The sequence below is a fragment of the Dama dama genome, chromosome 14 (genome assembly GCF_033118175.1).
Source record: "Dama dama isolate Ldn47 chromosome 14, ASM3311817v1, whole genome shotgun sequence".
In the NCBI taxonomy this organism is placed as follows: domain Eukaryota; kingdom Metazoa; phylum Chordata; class Mammalia; order Artiodactyla; family Cervidae; genus Dama; species Dama dama.
Window position 1 is genome coordinate 71033239 of NC_083694.1, and position 20232 is coordinate 71053470.

The 20232-nt window shown below is 51.6% G+C and overlaps 1 protein-coding gene and 1 long non-coding RNA gene across 4 annotated transcripts in view; one reads left to right on the forward strand and one right to left on the reverse strand.

The window, feature by feature from the left end:
- Positions 1 to 20232, forward strand: part of PLXNA2 (plexin A2) — a 224444-nt gene that overhangs the window by 40252 nt on the left and 163960 nt on the right. The gene's annotated exons all lie outside the window — the stretch shown is intronic.
- LOC133069441 (uncharacterized) lies at positions 1241 to 16850 on the reverse strand. Of its 3 annotated transcripts, XR_009695864.1 has the most exons (4): positions 13563 to 16850; positions 10941 to 11041; positions 7752 to 7919; positions 1241 to 3065 (listed from the first exon to the last, which is right to left on the reverse strand). It is a non-coding gene; the product is annotated as an uncharacterized LOC133069441 (long non-coding RNA). The 3 variants fall into 3 exon arrangements; XR_009695862.1 differs by having other exon boundaries at positions 10941 to 16850; XR_009695863.1 differs by lacking the exon at positions 1241 to 3065 and adding an exon at positions 4442 to 6881 and having other exon boundaries at positions 10941 to 16850.

Here is a 20232-nt window from a genome sequence, read left to right on the forward strand (position 1 = left end):
GAGACCCAGCGGCTGTCCCGGGACTTGGGACCGCTGAGCCGATGCTGTGGCTCCCCGAGACATCTCAGCAGCAGCTCCAGGGGCTGGAGGGAGTGGGAAGCAGACACCCTCTCCTCCTGCCCTAGAGCCCGCGCGGAGGAGGTTGGGGTGGTGGTTGGAGCTCACCATCACATCCCTAGTAATGAGTCTGGCTCCCTGCCCAGGCTGCTGCCGCCAAACTTGCTGTTTGTTTTGTTGTTTTATCGGCCTCTTGGGTCCCGAGAACTGGTCTTCTGAAAGCTGGGAAAGGCAGCATTTGGTTGGCACAGAGAAAGGGGGCATATTTACAGAATCCCCCTAAACCCTTGCCCCCGGCCACAGCATCTCCCCTACTTGACCATGACAAGCGGGGAGAGGGGTGTGGGTTTCTATCTGGAGCCCCAGCTGAGCTCCAGGGAAGAGGCCCTCATCTCCCAGAGCCATTCTGAAAGGAGAATGGAAAGATCCGTTTATTCTTGGCACCTTTTGTGTGCCTCCTGTGTGCGGGCAGGCCCTGCGTGAGGCGCCAGGCTGCGTGCTCGGCTGGGTGCTTACCACACCCCGAGAGGAGCCCTTTGGAGGCTGAGCTGTATCTCGGAGCAGGTGAAGCACATGGGTCATGATTCAAGCTCTCAGAACCCAAGTGACCCAAATAGGTTTTGGAGAATTTTTCAGAGGCCACAGTGCTAATGTTTACACAGCATCTTTAGGAAAATACAAACCGCATAGACGTACATCCTTTTAGGCCATTGAGCCTTGCCTGCTTGTGGATACAGAGCATGGGCAAATAGCTCAAAGTTGGACAAGACCTCCAAAGACCACCTGGTCCTGTCCTCCTGCCCTCAGGTAGGAACCTGTTTGCATAACAAAGAGCATATGAGCTTCCAGAATGCAGTCCTGACTCCAACTATTAACTGTTTGACCTCTGAGCTTTAGTTTCCTCGTGTGTAAAATGAAGACAGTTATAATACCTGCCTCGTGAGACTGTAATGAGAATTAAATGAAATCATTCGCTTTTGAACAAAAATGTACTGAACGCCTACTATGCACCATTTGCTGGGTATACAGTAGTGAAAAGTCAACATTGCCTGCCCTGGTGAAGATTATTCCTTAATGTGGGAAGACAGATGAGAAAATAATGAGAAAGCTCAATATACAGTATATTTAGAAGATAACAAGTGATAACGAAAAAATAGAGCATAATAAAATAACTTATGGAAGCAGGGTGCTGAGCTTATATGCATTTAAGTATGACTACTGTTGTTACTTAACTTGTGAGCCTCACTGTTTTGTTTTTTTTTTTTCCCCTGTGGAGTGGGTACTGGTAATAAACACTTTGCATGGTTGTTGGAAGGACGCAGTGAAATCGTGTATGAAAAGTGCTTGCTCTGGTGCTTGGCAACAAAAGTGCTTCCATTATTATTACCAGCATCTTTGAGGCTGCCCCCTGAAGCCCACTTCTCTGACTCCCTGGGGCAGTGGAATTGTCAGATCAGCCTCCTTTTTAGTGACATGTTTGCAAGGTCAGATGGAGGAAGAGAATCCTGCTCCCTGCCCCCAGTCCTAATCATGGGAAAGAAAATACAAGACTAGACCAGCCGAGCCAAACTAATCTAACCCTGCTGGACATACACTAACCCTGCCTTAGTCACCAGGGAGAGCTTTCCGAGTCCCATATTATCCAGCGGCATGTACTGACCCCTCCTCAAGGCGGGGCTGGGGGAAGTAGTGGTTCCGCTTTTACAGCTTGGCAGTATTAACTAAAATGGGACCATTCGCTGTGCTTTGCATGCTCCCAAGCCCACCTTAATATCGTAGGGTTGCACAGCTCTGCCTTAGATGAACTGGGTGGTCTTGAGCAGACCTCAGTTTCCTCAACTGACCCACTGATGCTTCCTTGTAGGATCACTACGCGTGTCAGGCACAGGGAGCCTGGTGCATAGTAGATGCTCAATAAATGCAGCCGCTGTTGCTATTACCACTGTTACTACAAGCGTGACACTCACTAGTATTATTGCTACCACTTTTGTACCATTATTATGCTTTTCTTCCAAAGACCCAGATTCTCTTGGTTTCTATTAGCTCATGAATCTTTATTTTAGGATAAGTAGGGTGCTTCCCAGGTGGGGCAGTGGTAAAGAATCCACAGGAGACTCTAGTTCATTCCCTGCCTCAGGAAGATCCCCTGGAGAAGGAAATGGCAACCCACTCCAGTGTTCCTGCCTGGAGAATCCGTGGACAGAGGAGCCTGGCAGGCTACCCTCTATGGGGTCTCTAGAGTTGGACACGACTGAGCCTGCATGACAAGGAAACACAGATATTTCTCTGCCCTGTTGCAGATGGTAGGACTGAGGTTCACAGGTCTTATGGATTGCTCAGGGCCACAGGGTAAATCAAGGGAAGACTGGAATAAGAGCTGTCACAAATATTTCAGGTGGACATCTGGTCACCTGAGCAATGATGACTGAGCAACTGATGGGACCTGAGCAATGGTCCCAGCAACGATGAAGCTGAAAGCTTGCAGCTGCTTGAACTTCCTTTCCTTCCTGTTACTGTGTGTCCTTCCATCCAGAGAAACCAGAGATGTATGGAGATGCAAGGTGGTGAAGGTCACCCTGAGGTTCTGTCCTTTGAGTTTCTCGCTGGGATTCTGTCCGTCCCTGGCCTCAGCCTCCAGAAAGGTTTCCAGGCTCTTAGGAGCTGGTGCCTCTGGGATTGTCCTGGTATCTCATCACGCTCCAGTACCTCATTGGATTTGAAAGGCTACTGCAACCAGCTGGGTGGATACCCACCGCCCCAACCTGGAAGGGGCAGTGGCGTCCACTTGCTTTAGTAACGCATCAGAAGTTCTCACCTTTGTCTGTTCAGAGTGGATGAAAGTGCTGCCAAAGAAAGAGGAGAAAGCCGTGGAGTCCAGACCCTGCAAAGGGGTCAGACCTTCTATCACACACAGTCAGGAATGTTCCCCTGGTCTTATAACTGGAAAGGATCTCAGAAACTCGTCCAGCCAACAGACTCTGGGCAGGTGAGATGTTTATTGTTCTCATCTGTGAATAAGACAGCTGAGGCTTAGGACGGTTAAGTGATCAGCACAGGGTCACCCAGGTTCTTAGTAACAAAAGCAAGACTAAAATCTAGGTTTTTCCATTTCAACTCGGGGACCCTTCTTTCTGTATCATATGGAAGAAAATTCCCTCTGCACAAAACCTCAGGCTCACCTCTTTCTCTCCCTGGGCTCTAAGCACCCCAAGCAGAACCCAGACTTAGTCTGGGGATCGTTCTAGCTGAGTCTAGCTGAGCTTCCTGTCTCGGGCCTGGCCATGCAGCCTTCTTCTGGGGTGGCCATCATCCCTGGGCCCTCACCATAAGTGACTTGAGGCGCTTCCTAGAGCCTGTCCAGCTCGGAGGCTTGCTCACCCACAAAATGCTTCCCTTGGGCTAAGAAGTTCTGACAAGTCAGAAGAACACTGAACTGAGGACCTCAGGTTTTACATGTGAGTCCTTTTTCTAGGCACACTACTTTACTTTGTATTTTTGGCGAGGAGTGGGCCCATTATAAATTAAGCACTCACTATCCCCTGGAGGAGGGGATGAGAACCCACTACAGTATTCTTGCCTGAAAAATCCCATGGACAGAGGAGCCTGGCAGGCTACAGTCCATGGGGTCGCAGAGAGTCGGACATGACTGAGCAAGTGCGCGCGCGCACACACACGCACACACACACACACACACACACATGCTAAGCCCTGCAGTAAGTCACTTTTTAGTTAAGCCTCGCCATACCCTTGTAAGGTAAGGATTAATATTGTGTCCATTCTCCATATGAGCAAAGGGAGGCTCAGCAGAGTTAGATAGCTTGCTAGAGCCCCATTGCTACTAAGTGGAAAGCAGGGACTGGAATCTGAATCTGTCTGTCTCCAGACCTGGGCTTAGTGAACCACTGGCGGTGAGCCCTCTGCCACCCTCCTCTAAGGCTCGGCTGGCTCCTCTATGACCCACCGTCTGCCCAAGGGAGCTGCAAGAAGCTGCAAGAGAGGAGTCGGGGGACCGAGTTTGCCCTCTTTCCAGCCAAGGTGCCCGGGGAGGCCCGGGACACGGCAGCTGCCCCACAGGCACACGCTGCCTGGTGCCACTCCCTGCAGGCCTCCTCCTCCCCTTCCCACCCATCACAGCCCAGACCGTGGTGGGGTGGCCACCTTTGTGCTGCACACAGCCCCCAGCGGACCCCCCTTTCCCCAGGCATCATTGTTTGCCGTGAGCTTTCTGAAGGGGACACAAAGCAGTGTTACTGACGAGGCCAAGAGCCGCTGTGTCAAGCATGGGGCATCACGCTGATGTCAAGCCCATCACCCGGGCGTCCCTTGGAGCCCCCCGGCTCTCCTTCAAAGACGCTGTCTGGGGTCTTTTGTGTGCCAGTCATACCCGTTCGGAGCTGGCCGGGCAAAGGTTTCAGCAGTGGGGAGGAAGATGCTGAGCAATGGAGTCATTTTGATCTGGCGAAATTGGAAGAGACATTTAATGCAATAGTTAACAGCAAACCACTGCTGAGGGGGTGGTGGGTGGATGGGTCGGAATGCTTGTTCTCTGTTTATGGAGCTTATGCAATTCCATCAATATTGATGCCTGATGCCTTTGATTCTGACACTAATCATTGCTATGAATTAACTTTGCAGCCATATAATTAGGATTGCTATTAATAGGGCCCTGAGCTAAGCTCTACGATGCGGCATGTCTTTTTCTTGATAGAAAATGGCATCCTTGGAACTCTGCTAATGGGGCGCACCTGGGATTTGCCAAGAATGACGCGAAAATTACACATTCTATATTTGTATTGGGCCTTTACGAAAATGCCAGCGAGCAAAGGTGAGGCCGGAGGGAAGGTTGTCCCCTGCCCTGTGCTGTGGGCAGCAATTAGGTGTCTCTCTCGCACTTCCAAGTCTTTAGGAAAGGATATTCCAGAGCCAACTCGGTTGCTCATGGTCCAGCCGCAGAGAGCGGAGAGTCAGGAAGGTCTTCCTTAAGTTTAACCTAGCTCTAGTTAGCTTAGGCTAAGGGACTAGGTACTCTGGTGATTTCATTCTCAGACTTTGAGGGGCATATGAACCATCTGAGGGAAGAGGAGTGTCTTGGTATGCCCCAAGCTTGGCTGGAAGGGGCTGAGCCAAACCCCTATTGATAGCCCCAGGTGGCCTCATTTCTAGGGCGATGAGTAAGCATGACCTCCCTGCTCATAACTGATTCCAAGGGCTCCCATCCAGAGAGCACCAGTGAACCTCACACCTCAAGGAGCCCACTGCTAACCTGGTGGAAAGGATAAGCTGTCCAGGGTGATGAGATGCCTTCCCGGCTAAACCTACAGCAGCTTCATTGACTGAGGAGCCCCGTCTTTTATTATCATGAGGTCCCCAGGTCAGCGCTGGAGACCCGATGCCCCCATTCAGCCTCTGAGTAATCACATGTCATGGTGCACACAAAGGTCCTCTAATCCTTTTCCAACAACAACACGTGTGGTGACATGCCGTGGTCCCTGGGAACAGCAGTGTGCACCAGATGCATTAGTCCCTGCCCCTTTGACCTTCAGCCTGAAAATAATTTTTCCTCCATATCATTTATTGATTTTTTTTTCCTTTCATGTTTTTAAGTCATTGTGAGAAGACAATGGTTTGAGTTCAAGTCCTAACCTTCCCATTTATTAAATTTGTGATCTTAGCTAAGTTACGTAACCCCTTGGAAACTTGGAGTTGCGAGTTCACATCTTTAAAGCAGGGATAGTAATATCTACTTCGTAAGGATCATAATGATTTTAAAGAAGTGTCTGAATTGCTTATCACGGGGCTTCTGTGCCTAATGAGAGTCCCCGCTTCCCTTCCCCTTTCTCACGTACATACTCGGATGCACAGGCTGACAGGCAGTAGCTCTTGGTACCCACGGCATTCGGGAGAATGCCACTCCATTTCCCACCTATTCTCAGGGACAGCACATGGGAAAGTGATTCTTCCAAATGAATGGTGAGCTGCAGCATCAATTCCAAATGCCTTTGATCTTTTGCTCACTACACACGAGAACGCTGAACAGGGGTTGCTCACCCCGCCACAGTCACCCAAGTTTCTGCTGTTTCTCTTTATTCTCAAGTAACCCAGGGCCCTAGGTGGACTGAACACATCCTTGGGTATTCAGGGGGCCTGAGCTCCAGCACGGCTCCTCGGTGCTGAGCGCGTAGAGGCATAGAGAACAGGGGGAGAGTGCCTTAGCATCACCTGGAATGGAAGCTCTTTTCCATACAGGAATCTGCCTCAGTTCTGCCTCCGGCCCGCACCTCCACAGTCCACTTAGGCATTCTGTGTGTGGGCATATGGCAGGGCAAATGTGTGGATGGACAGCAGGGGCCAGTGGCCGACACTCACCAGAGAACATGTGGATAGAAAAGCCTGGAAAACAGTGTGCTTCATTCAGTCCTCGAGTACCCAAATTTGTTACAAATTAGCAAACAACATTTTACCCTTTGTGCTTGAAGTTGAAAGGGGTAGAGATTCGTGTTGGGGTAGTGTTGGGGAGTCACTGTTCTTTTGGTTCCCACCAAGCAGAGAGCATAAATCAGTCCCTCTAATTCTTTAAATTAGCTTGTTGTTGGGCAAGCACCTAGTTACTCATGTATGCATTCAAGCATAGCCGGCACAGTTAACACTCATCCCATTATGGTCTCTTGTCACTTGCAAGATCTTGAATGATGTAAGCAAAACGCCCATGGGCTCACCCAGTGAGGTGATGCTCCCACAAATGCTGCTGAACCTCCAGTCTTTCCAAGAGTCTCACTGCCTTGGAATCCATAAAACACGGAGTAGCTTCAGTCCCAGACAGATTGCTGGTCTCCCCAGAGGAATAGCCACAGTCAGAGAAACAGAGGAAAAAATATGCCCAACCTCCCCCCGCCATCAAATCAAAGAAATAAAAAATCTGTCTCCTTGGTGCCTCCCCAATATTTATGTCTGAGCTCAGCAGACACCCCTGGGCTGCAGCCAGTCTGTGTATTAGCATTAGTCCATTACGCTTTTTATGATGCATGTTACCTACCCTCCCCCACCACCCCCACCCCCCCCACCCCCCGCCATTGCAACATTTTATGACTGTCCTTTTCATTTCTGGAAAGAGCTTCACAGAATGGCAGATGCCTGCATTTCCCCACTCTTTGGGGAGCTATTTGTAGGCAGCCTGTCCCAGGCCATAAACAACGGCAGATAAACCACAGCCACTGGCAGTAAATGCATCCCAGGCCAAGGAGACAGGCAGAGCAGGGGCTGGGGGAAGCTTGGTGGGGTCTCTACACGCCCAGTGGCCAGTGGGTCTGGGGTAGCTGCCACCCACAGAAGAAGCAAGGGACTGGTGCAGAAGTGGATGCCAAGGTCCCAGATTTCTGCAAAAGCCAGAGGGAACTCCTACCACGCTCCCTCACTCCCATGGAAGCCCCTTGTCCCTGAACTGTGATCAGAACCGGTAAACTTTCCAATAAGAAGAGGATGGTTCCCTTTGGCATCATTTTCTGCTGCCAGTTCGTGTTACTACACAGATGACTCAGTGCGACTCCTCTCCCATTGATGCTGCTAGATCTTGGAGCAACTGCCTGCAAGTGTCTCTGCCTTCCGCCACCCCGTGTCCCTGGGACACCCACTCCAACCCCTCCCGTCTCCCCTCTCCAATCCTCTTACCCTCCCTTACGCCCAAGACCCAGTCTTACCAATCAATCACCGCCAACTTCTGCCTCATTAAAACTTCAGCCAGGACTCTGGTGGTCCTGGAGGTGATATTTATTTACTTCAGCTTGAAGCGGCACCCACACGCAAGTCGCTTGTGACGCCGCAGGAGCCAACACCTGGAGCCAGCTTTGCTCCGTTAAAAGGCACCCCTGGGAGAAGAAAACCAAATTCTGAATGAATAATTGGTCTGGTGGAGCTTTCAGATTCTTTCTGCACGCACAAACAGCCACCGCAAGCAAAGAACGGAGCAGAGATAGAAGGAGGTGGTTGGTGGGGAAGGACTGCTAGCAAAGCCCTGCATAATGAGTGCGTGGAAGAGTTTTCTTCCTCCTCAACCCCGTCGTCATGGCAGGACGTGGGCAGAGGGTGGAGGTGATGCTCTTTTTCTCCTCCTCCTTTGGTTCCAGACCCCACATCAGATGGAAGCAAGCAGAGGAAAGCGGTGTGCATTTAAAATGTCTGTACACATCAGGCTGCTGGAGATAGTAGCTATTATACTGCGTGTATGTTTTTTTTGCAGTAAGCTGCTAAATTATTTATTGGGCACTGGGCTTTAATCTCATAAACCTGCCTGCGGGCCGCAGGCACCGGCAGGCTGAGCGCCGCATAAAACGCAGACATCGGCCCGGCTGTGCGGAGCACTCTGGTGACTCTGGGTAGTGAGTCTTCATTTTCACTTAGTCCTCCCCACCCCCCCCCCCCGCCCCCGGATCAGCTCATTAACAGCAGGCAGACCCAATGAAAAACCTTCTCATTTTTCCCTGACTCTGAACTTGGAAGTTGATTTGCATCTTATGTAGTAGACGAGAACCCCCACCTGAGCACAATGGGCCACGGGCATGGTGGTAAGGGGCTGTCCAGAGGCTGAGGGATGGGAGCCCTTAAAGAGAGCAGATGAGCCCAGGACCCCTGGATGTTTTGGGGATCGTCCGGAGCTAAATCCCTGAGCTGTGAGCACTTCTGGTTACCCCAACTTACCGGGAGATGACTCTAGATGAACCCTTGCCCCTTGGGCATCAATCTGCCCCCTTTAAGTCCAAGTGGTCTCTGCTCTCCTCCCTGGTTCCAGTCCAGAAGGCAGCTCTCCTGGTGTAAATCTCCCGGTCATTCTCTGAATGCCAAGATACTAAGAACCCCCTTGAACTCACTTAGTGGTTTGAGGTACAAAGAGCTTTCATGTATATAGCACCCATTTTGAGCTCATCTAGTAATCCTAACAACCCCACAGGCTGTGATCTTACAGATGAGGAAGCTGGCCCAGCGGAATCAAGTAGTTTGCCCAGCATCAGTCAGCGATAGCACTGTGATCAGACTCTGACTGCCGATCCTTTATCCATTCTAGATAGGGGAGCTCACAGGCATTAAGCTAGTGTGGAAACTGAGGCAGCAGCCATCTCTGATACTGAAGCTGTCCAGGTCTGGCTGTGTGGGAGCCATATTAACCGCCTTGCCCTTGTCCCAAGAATGTGAGTACAAGAAGGCTGTGCCTTCCAGATCCTGGGCCTCTCCTCTCCTTGAGCAAATGAAGCAATGCCAAGACTGGTCTGGGTTTCATCATTCACTGTGTCGCAGCTGCCAGCATCTTATAACTCTCCCTCGCAAAGTCAGAGGGGCAGGGACGCCCGCTAGGAGGATGTGGCAGGAGCTAAATGCACGGGACTTTTCACCTACGTTCTGGGATTCAGGGGAGTTGACGATCTGCCCCCCAAAATGTTCTGCAAACATCTGTGTGTCTATAATATGTGTATAGAGGTCCCATTGCTTTCACCAGATTCTCAGGATGGTCTATGACCCTACAATGCTGACTCTAAGTTTTTAATAGATACATTTTTAATTGGAGGGTGAGTGCTTTACAATGTTGTGTTAGTTTGTGCTGCAAGACAGTGTGAATTAGCAATAGGTGTACATACATCCCCTCCTCCGCAGCCTGCCTACCAACCCCCAGGCCCACCCTCTAGGTCGTCACAGAGCTCCGAGCCAGGCTCCCTGCGTTATATGGCAGCTTCCCACTAGCTATTTTATATGTCACTGCCACTGTCTCAGTTTTTCCTCGTGGTCTTTAGGCAGTGTGCCTTTGAACTCTAGGGCGATGACTCCAGTCCCCCAATTCCATCCTCTTTCAATCGAAGCATCTTGCTCTCATCTATTTAGTATGTGTCAGGGTTACCAGTATGATTCCTGTGTTGTTTAAAAAGTCAGTTCAAATGACAGATGATGAAATCTTGGCCCCACATGACCATCGCGTGGTGTGTATCTCTTGTAACAGGCATGCTTCTACCATACTCACCACCTACCATGCACACATGCACATGTCAGACACATATGTATGCACACATGAACACATGTACAAGTGTTCTTGTACATATTCTCACGCACACACACACAACAAGAACAGCTCCCATTCCCAACCTGGTGTAAGTGGCAACAGCTCAAGGTGAGATGGGAGGAACCCAGATGAAGGCCGCGAGGTGAGTGAGAGCCGAGGCACGGAGACTAGACCGGGCCTGTGGGAAGACCACAGAGGCAGGAGACAGAACTGGTCCCTGTCTTGGTTGTAAAGCCACATCAGACAGCACAGGCTAGGACAGGAGGACAAATGCGAGGCTCCAAGTGAGCATCCGGAGAACTAGCCCAGGCCAGAGGCAGGCGTCCTGATGGTTGGGTTCATAGTTCAAAGCCGGCCTGAGGCCAGGGCCAGGGGTGCACGTGGGGAGGGCGTGAATTACTCTTAGAGCCTTGATGCGTCTCCATGGCCTTCTCACCTTGGGACTTTGTGTGCTGTTCTCTCATACCAGAGACACTTCCTTCCCCTTGCCCACCTAACGCCGTCTCATGGTCAAGATGCTCTGACATCACCTCCTCCAGGAAGCCCCCTGCCCCTGCGTAGTGTGCTCCATAGAGCACCGTCACACGGCCAACAGAGCAGAGAGCACAGTGGTTAAGAAGAGTCCAAACGCGAGAGCCAAGATGTCCTGGTTCCACGCCTGACTCTGCCCCTTAGTGCCTGGGGACACAGTAGGAATCACTCCACCTCTCTATTCCTGTTGCTTCATCTGCAAACTAGAAATAATGAAAGTTTCTACCTCACAGGCTTGTTGAGAGCTACATCTAAGTGAGCCAATACACATAGATCCGTGTCCAAAGTGGGACCAGGCCTCAGTAAATGTTACCTGTGGTCATTATATGTTTTGTCATCGTCCTGTTTCTTTTCCCTGCTCTTCAGTACACTCAGCAGTTTTGGGATTGTGGTTGGCATTTGTCATCTCGGCATCTGTAGGACCACATAATACAGCAGTCTTTCAGTAATGGAGTCAGGGAAAGTGAGGGGTGGGAGGAAGAACTCCTAGAACATAAGTCATCTCTCTGCCCCTATTGTAAGGCATCTTCTCGGTGGGAGTCAGAAAGGGCCTGCAGGCGTGTCCTCCTCCACGTAAGGGGGCACTGAGGAGTTCCTAGCAATGTCTCTGGCTGGCCCAGAGCAAGAGATGGGATTCTTTGAGGAGTGCACGTGAGTCAAGCCATCACATCTCATACATGGGAATTCAAGCCATCAGCTGCTGCAGGCAGATTCCTTTGGGACTACCCTTTCCCAGAAGGGAAAATTCCTTCAGCCTCATTGCACTCACAGCCTCACTCACCTGTCACTTCTCCATCTGCAAACCCCACTAGGCACCAGTATGTTAGTTGCTCAGTCGGGTCCAACTCTTTGCAACCTCATGGACCGTAGCCCACACCAGGTTCCCCTGTCCAGGGAATTCTCCAGGTGGGAATATCAGAGTGGGCAACCATTTCCTTCCCCAAGGGATCTTCCTGACCTGGGGATCAAACCTGGGTCTCCTGCATTGCAGGCAGGTTCTTTACCTTCTGAGCTACCAGAGAAGCCCGCTAGATACCAGGTCTGCACCAAAAGACAGCCGGCAGCAGAGATACCAAGATGCCCTGCCCAGCCCCCTCTGTGATTCCATCAACCTTCTGGAGTCCAGAACGTAGTAGACTGCATACCGCCTGCCACCAAGGGTTTGAAGGTGCAGAACTGTATCCATGATTACTTCACATGTCCATTCATACATTTGCTCATTCAAAAAAAACGTGAATATCACTATCAGTACTTACTGTGTGCTTCCAAATGTATTACTTGTCGCTGATATCATCATTAATTACTTTAAGCTGGTATCCCTCAACTGAGGCAATTCTCTGGACATTTGGCAAGGTCTGGAGACATTTGGTTGTTTTGTCTGGGGCACAAGGGGCTACTGGCATCTACTGGGTGGAGGCCAGGGAAACTGCTGAACGCCCTGGGATGCACAGAACAGCCCCCACAGCAAAGAATGATCCCGCCCCAAATGCTGTAGGGCTCCAGCTGAGAAATGGGGCAAAGCAATGTGCATTTATTGGTCATCAACTCTGTGCCAGCCAGCTGTGCTAAGCACTTGGCTTTATTTAATCCTCCCATCGGCTCTGCCGCACAGGGACCAGGGCTATGTATCTTTCCAGATGAGAAAACCAAGTCGCAGGGAGGCGGAAGTATTTCCCCATTCATTCATGTCGCGTGTATTTATTGGACAACTCAGTCAGGTGGTGGATTTGGAGAGGAAGACCAGGTCTGCAGGCCCCACAGTCTGTGCTCGTCCGTTAAACCACGCTAGCTCTCTGCTCCAGAGCAGGAGAAAGAAAATAGGAAATAAGCAAGTCCGGGAGAAGCACAATTTTAGGGAGGAAAGTGGAGCTGATAAATGCCACTGGGTATGATGACAAAGATACTGCTTTTCCTTCCCTGCCCCCTCCTGCCCTTCTCCCCCACACAGACACGCATGCTCCCAGACACACACATGAGCAATGCAACCACGTCCTTGAGGCCCCAGTTTGCCTTCAAGTTTCTTTTGGTGTGGGTGGTGATTTTCGCTTGAGATTTGCACCCTCACTCCCCTCCCTTCAAAACGTGTCTCATCTTATAAACACAACCAACCCTTCGGCTGGGAGGAGGGCGGAAATATTTCTCCTCCTGTTCCTGAAGTGTCTTGATAAAGATCTGCTCTCTGCCAGCCTCCGGCTTCTCCTTGTGCTGATTTAGTGTGTGCTGGAGGAGGTGTGGTATTTTATCTGTAGCTCCTGCCTGGTGGGCTGTCTGGACAGGGCCCGCATGTGTCGTGGGAAGAATGTGGACTTTGGAATCAGACTATCTTGGTGCAAATCTTGGCCCACCTACTTGGTAGACGGTATTGGGAAAATTAGCCTTATTGAGCTCTGATTTCGTCATCTGTGAAATGAGAATGATGAGGTATACCTTGAAGGGTGCTTTTCATAATTAAATGAGGTCAGGCATGTTCAGCTTTTAGCGTGGTGCCTGGTGAAGAGTGAGTCCTCGGGAAATGCAAGCCAGTATCCCTATCTCGCACTTCAGCCCCAGGACGGCTCTTCCCAGGGGCTCATGGAGAGGGAGGTGTAGCCTACATCCTCCTGGTGGGCCTCTCTACCTGATCTGGGCCTTCTCTGGGGCCTGTGTGTGTGGGTCAGCCTAGGCCCCCAAATCAGTCACAAGACCACCATCCTGCCCTGCCTTTGCGGTTAGCTGGGTGACTTAGACCAAAGCCGCCACCTCCCCGGCACAACACATGAGTCACCCATACTTCCCGTTTAGCCCTCAACCCAGCAGAGGCCCGAAGAATGCCACGGAAGAGTGAGCAGCGGCACAGCGAACCCTTTTTAAAGTTGTATCCCCACATCATTTCAGATGCTGGGGCTAGGAGCCATCTTCACGATGCCTTGGACTAATGACTGTCCTCACCACTGACCTTTGTCCTTCTCGTCCAGCTTTTCACCACAGCGGCTTTCCTAGAATGAGTGGAAACAGAAGGGACACCCATTCACTGAGCACCTACTGAGCACTTAGGCCTTTTGCCCCCTGGACATAGCCCAACCTCCCCTCCTGGGTGCACTACACCCAGCCCGCCCGGAGCAGGAGGGCATGAGCTCTGCTCTAAGGACCCTCAGAAGAGGAGCTCCCTTTCCTCTCTGCTGTCTTATCTTGGGTGGCCTCCTGAACTGCAGGGTCAGGAAGATCCAGCATTAGTCATTACAACACGCAGGGTCCCTTCTCACTCCCCGTCTCGTTCAGTTCCGGCAGCGGCTTGCGAGGTGGACCTTATCTCCGTTTGGAAGGTGGTGTAAACAGCTCCCAGTAGATGATTCAGTCCGTGAGTCCTGGAGCCTTGACAGAAGTTCTCCTTTCCTGGTTCAAAGATCACAGTCCCCACGATGCCTCAGCTCCCTCGCTGGATTCTTTCTTATATCCTACTTAAGCAACCATTTAAAAAATGTTCTCGGAACCCTGTAGGCGATGGGTCACAGGAGATTTAAAGGACAACGCAACAAGGGTCCTTTCCTCGGGTACCTGCAGTCTATTTGAAGGCATGGGCTATTTTTGCCTGCATCTCGCTTCCTCTGAAGACAGGATGCTATGGGCCCTCTCACAGAGGTTCTGGCAGTGCAGCTGGGGCAGGGGTGGGTACGGAACAGGGGAATAGGAGCCCAGACGTCAAGGAGCCTGAGCTCCAGCTGTTGCTCTGTAGCCATTGACCTTGGGGAAGTTGTCCTGTTCCCCTATATCTAAAATGGAGACCTTGATAATTCTGGTTCCTAGTTTTAAGGACTAACGGGAAGATTGAGTGAAATAATATGTGTGAAAGCATTTGGAAAGCAAATGTTAGGGTCAGTACTCTCATTCTTTCCCCCGCCCCACCCCGCCACATCTTATTAGGTGCCTCAGATACTCTGAGACATTGCTATTGCTAGGTCACCATTGCAGCCTGACCATATGTCTCGTAACCCGGGCAATTACAGTTCCGTGCTTTAACTGCTGCCCCAAGCCTTGCCCTCCTCCCCCTCAACTGCACATGTTTACATGTGTGATGGTAGGTTAAATAACACCCCTCCCCATTAAAATAATAAAATGAAGAAGGCCCTGGAAAGAGAAGCAGACATGTGCAGGTTAGACTCCAGGAATATGTGACCTGGTGATGCCCTGCAGGTGGAGAGCAAAACGCCAGAAATTTCCACCAGGTCTTGGTCACCATCCCAGCAGGAAGGGGACCAACAGTTCGGGAAGGGCCAGGTGCCCTGAGGACATCTAGCTTCCCACAACTCTTGGTGTCATGGTCTCTCCAAGGAAGATTTTTGACCCGGAAAGTTTTCAGAGTTGCCTTCATGAGATCGGTTGTAGGGGACTAAGCTTGGGCAGAGAGCAGAAAAGCATTTCAGATCTCAAGTGCTCACAAGGAATGCCCTCCTTGTGAAGGCTACTGCCCGTCTCCTTCTAAAGCCAGCCCTGCCTGCTGTCTCTGGCTCCCTGCAGAGCTGAGATCAGCTAGGTAACCGAAGCATCTCCCTCTCCAAGGTCTGTGACACGCCCCTGCCAGGATGCGAGCCATTACCTTTTCCAGATGTGGGGGCTTCTGGGATGGCTCTCCCACGTACTCCAGGTCCTTCCACTTGATCCTCACAGGAGTCAGTAACCATTAAGGAGCAAGTGGGGGATGCGGAGGAGAGGAGCTAAAGTATTTGCCTAGAGACATAGTGAGCTGCTCGTAATTCCAGCTCAGAATTTTTAAGTCCGCAAAACACTGAAATATGTCTCTCGTCCCTCCCCCTTACTTCCTACAGGAAGACCTTTGTACAAAATAACATTGCAATTCCCAGAGCAGCACTCCATTGCTTGGCTCCCTCGCCACAGATGTGGGGCCACCTACTCCTCCCCCCGCCATCCCATTTTCCCCATCACCGCCTCCTGCCTCCAAGCCTACCTTCCTGAAAGACATTCTTGACACTGTCATTAAACAGCTGCCAGCAACACCTGCTGGCATTCTCTGGTGCAGGGATAACAACCCAACTTCAGAAAGAAAGAATACCGAACAAGCAAGGCTGGAGGAGCTGGAGTCCTAAGTTTGGAGCTTTTTTTTTTTTTGCCAAAATACCTTTTCTGCATTTCTCTGTTGATTCGCCTATTCTTGGGTATTTTCTACTTTCCACTTATGAATCCACTCCTCCAACCCCTCCTTGGAAAATCAAGAAAAGGAAACCTGTTTCAGGATGAAATGTGGTGTCAACATGTGGCTAGGCTCTTAATACCTCACGTGAAAGTCCCCGGGGCTGCCTCCAGTCTCCAAAGCCTTTAGCAGTGGAGGGAGAAGAAGAGAGAGGAGCCAGCTGTTCCCTCCTCCCGGCTCCGCCTGTGTCCAGCAATGCTGATGCAGGGTGATGGAGAGACGGTTCTTAGAGTCTGTGCCTAATGACATCGCCCTCGAAAGTCATTACCTGGGTGGCTTTTCCCGCTCCGGCGTGCTTCCGCCCTGGATTCCTCCTGTTTATCCCAGAAGCCATCAGAGGGAGACCCACCGCATCTTGGCTTACTTCCCCAGAGGTTGTTAAGCCTGCTGCCTTGGTGGCATCATCCTGCACAGAGGTCTAACCACTCGGAAGCCACCCACACCCCGCCCTTCACGACACCATCCCTGCGTGCTGAGGGACTCTGCTGCCTGCCTCATTTCTTCCTGCTGCCAGCCGGAGCTCACATACAAAGCCTATGCTTTATTTTAAAATGATAGGTCAAAAGCAGTGGATTCTTTTTTTTTTTTTTCCTTGGCTTTCAGACAGAGGCCAATGAGGAAGAAAGGGGCAGCTTCAGGAAACGGAGTTGTGTCTTGTGGTTGCCAGGGGTATGCGGCCTGTGAGGGCTGGAGGGGCTGAGTTACTGGAAGCAGGGTTCAAGGGAGCCTTGCAAAGGTCAACCCAAAGCTGTATTTGTGGGAACGAGCAAACTTGATGACTCTGCTGCTTTTCTATTGTGTCATGGAAAGGGCTCCAAGGGAATTCTTGCCAAGTCTTTAGAAAAAGAAAAAAAATATATATATATATATATATATATAGCTAAAGATGGGTGTATTTATAGAGAGCTATATGGATCTATTTATGCCAGTCATGCCAATTATCTCTGCAGGGAGGAGGAGGTGCCTCTGGAAAGAGGAGAGCACAAGGATCTCCCTGCAGCTCTCCCAGGCTCTAGGAGAAGGAAACACAAGCATCATGGGAGACACTGGGGGTCCTTGGGCTTAATCCCCAGGGGCCCACCTCCTAGATCAAGAGAGGCTCCCTGATGGAGGCCAAGACTCTGAGCCCGGAGTTCTCCTTTGAACTCTTCTGGCAAGTCCCTGCCGCCTAGAGGACCCCTTGGAAGGAGATCTTTCTGGGCTCTGCAAGCTAATCTTCAGAGCAGAGTGTGAGAGGCAAGGGGACCATATGGGAAAGCGCAGGGGTGCCAAGGGGAGGGGGTGATGACTGAGGACTGATGACCCGGAGAAGGGGAGGAATGCTCCGCATTCATTTGCTTCCCACCTGTGAGACCAAAGCTTAATTGGACTTTTGGTTTTGGAGGGGCCCAGACCCTGATTTTAGAGGCATTGGAAAGTTTGCCTGCTTGGCTGGAACCATCTGCTGGCCCCCTGGGAGCCTGGAGGAACAACCAAGACTTACTGAGAAGCTGGGCTCAAGATTCTTTCGAGAATCTCCCTGGAAATATATATATGATGTGTGTGTGGTATACATGCATGTGTGAGTGTGTGTATGCATGTGTTTGTGCAGGTACGTACGTTTATATATGTGTGTGTGGTGCATCTGTGTGTTGCTGTGTGTATGCATGTGCGATTGCTATGTAGTGCGTGTGTATGTGTGCGTGTGAGCATACATGTATGTGTGTGTATGTGTGTGTGATCGGTGCGTGGTGTGTATGTGTGTGTGTGTGAGCATGCATGCCTGAATGTGTGTGTGTGTGATCGGTGTGTGGTGTGTGTATGTGTGTGCGTGTGAGCATGCATGCCTCTGTGTGTGTGTGTGTGCGCGCGCGCACACACGTGTGCTCCTCCCGACCTCCCTCCATCCAGGGCCCTCCCGGGGTGGGTGAGGCGGCCAGGGCCCTGAGTGCTTTGGGTGGGAGGGTGAGCTGGGCCAGCCCAGTGTCTGACTCTGCGCCTCCCATCCCATTTCCATCATGCCAACAGCTTTCAGAATTGACTGAAGCACCACCACTTGCCTCACCCCCAGCCTGTGTGCCCCGCTCCCCACCCCTGCCTATACCCGCCCATTCGAGGCCCGGGGTGTGATGAGTAAGTTGGGCTAATGACACTACACCCACCTCCTGTAGGATTGCCCGTGGTGTATACCTCCCTCGACAGGCTTCTGAAGCCGCGGGTGGGGATGGGAGGCAGGATCTTATTGCCAAACCCGTTTGGCTGGAGCTGTCACCTGTATTCCTCCCCCACTACAGACACCCCACGCCGCTCCTCCCCCAGTGAACTGAATAGCTTAGTGCCAGCAAAGAGATGCAGGGTCTAACGAAGACGTCCAGGGTGGCAGCAAAGAACACGACAGTTGTGACATTCTTACGCCTCCCTTTCCTCCTACCCATCTCACCCCACCCCACACCCATCCTTAAGGCCAGTCATTCCTCATTCCTAAGGCGTAGGCCAGCCAGCGTGTGAACATCTGGAGAAATCAGGAATGAAATTCAGGCTCATGTCAGAACTTTCTAGAATATCATTGTTGCAAAGAACTTTCCATGATAAGGGAAATGTTTATGACTCTTTCAGACAGTACCGTAGCCACTAGCCACAAGTGCCTGCTGAGAGACTGAGAGACATGAGCGCCCCTGAAAAACTGGATTTGCTGATTTTCCTGAACTTTAATTAATTGCGATATAAGTAGCTCCACGTGGCTAGTGTACTGGATGGTGCAGTTTGGGAATATGCGGTACAAAGAACCCCAAAGTCTAGGACACCTTTCAAGCCTAAAAGAGAATCCTCCGTCTCTCAGTCCCAATTTAAAAGGGGAGGGGGGAACTTTGTCGGATGCCACAGCGGAGTTTATTTTCCATCAGCCCCCAGAGTGCGCCTCCAGCGTGCGATCTGCTGCTTTCTGTGATCTGTTCCCCAGGCGACAGACCCTGAGGGCGGGAACAAACAGGAGGGGCCCAGCCCTCCCCACCCCGGGCGCGGGAACCACCCAGGCCCTCCCTGCACCTGGCCCGGGGCCCCCTCCATGGCGTGGGACCCTCGGAGGCGGCGGGGCTGGGGGCACGGTGCAGAGCGGGGCCGCAGCTGCAGACCTCGGCTCGCCCTCTGTCTCTGCCCCTTCGTTTCTTTCCGGTCAGCAGTGTCAGAAGGCCCTGCAGCCCTCTTTCCCGGGCTCCTCTGCTCCCCATCCCCTGCTGCGGGGGCTTAAGAGGGAAAGAAGGGAGTCAGGGAGGCCCAGCGGGGGTGAAATGAAATGTTAGCGACGTTCAAGGCAGTGACTTCCTGGCCCTCACTGCCCTCCCTCCCGATCCAGGATGAACCTCGTCTGGTCTCTGAGCCGTCTGTTTGAGCCGTCAGACCCCCAAGCCTGCACACACGCTCTCCCCCGCTCCCACGCACACGAGAACACGTGTGGCCAGTCCATCTGTGACCTTTATTCTCCAGGCCTCACTCCCAGAAGGGGAGGAAGCCCCAGAAGAGCTTGCACTCCCTACCCCAGATTGGATGAATTCCACCTTCCTCCCAGCCCTCAACCTTCCCAGTTCCTCTGGGGACACAACAGGAAGAGGGGAAAGGCCCTCTTTCTGGGCCAGAGGTTGGCAGTCCCAGCTGGATCCCGCAGGAGGAGAAAGCCCCGGCGGGAGGGAGGTCTTCCCCCTTTGGATCCCAGAAGGGCATCCTCTGCTGGCTCCTGCAGCCAAAGAGCTGACCGCCCTGTGAAGCTGTGTTCATTCATCACCCAGCAGAGGATGGAGCCTCCTTGAACAGAGGCTAGCTGTCCCTCCCAGGGTAGGCGGCCACCCAGGAGTCCAGGACGCAGACCCTGCCCAAGTCATCTCAGCTGGGAGGCAGCTCTGCAAGCCCCTTTCCTTTGCCCCACCTGCAGCGACAGTCAAAAAGTCCTTGTTTTGCTGCCAACCAGCAGAATGATGGCAGACAGTCCTCGGTTTCCTTCTCTGCAAAATAAGGAGATGGCATTGGAAGGCCCTTCTTAAGCTGACCTTCCATGACTGTCATTCCAAAAAAAAAAACAAACTCCATGTCTGCGGGCCAAGCAAGGGGCTTTTAATCGCTGTGGAAGGGCAGCAGCATTCTCTTGCGGTTCTTTTGGCGGCTCTGATTTCTCAAGGAAGAGAGAGGAGCCAGCTCTTGGTTTGAGTTGGAGTCGCTCACTGCCTCTCCAGTTCTGCGCTCTGGAACTGGGCTGAGCTAGATTGAACAGGCCGTGTCGGGGGACAGAGGACAGATATTAGTCAATCCGCGGTTGTTTATACAGCAGTGAGAGTGGGGAGGAGCCGGAGTGAGGTAATAGAACTTCCTAAATCGGTAAGCTCTCCGGGGAATGGAGCATTTCAGCATTTCCTTTCCTAGCTGAGTTTCCAAATAAGAAAGTTGGAGGGGT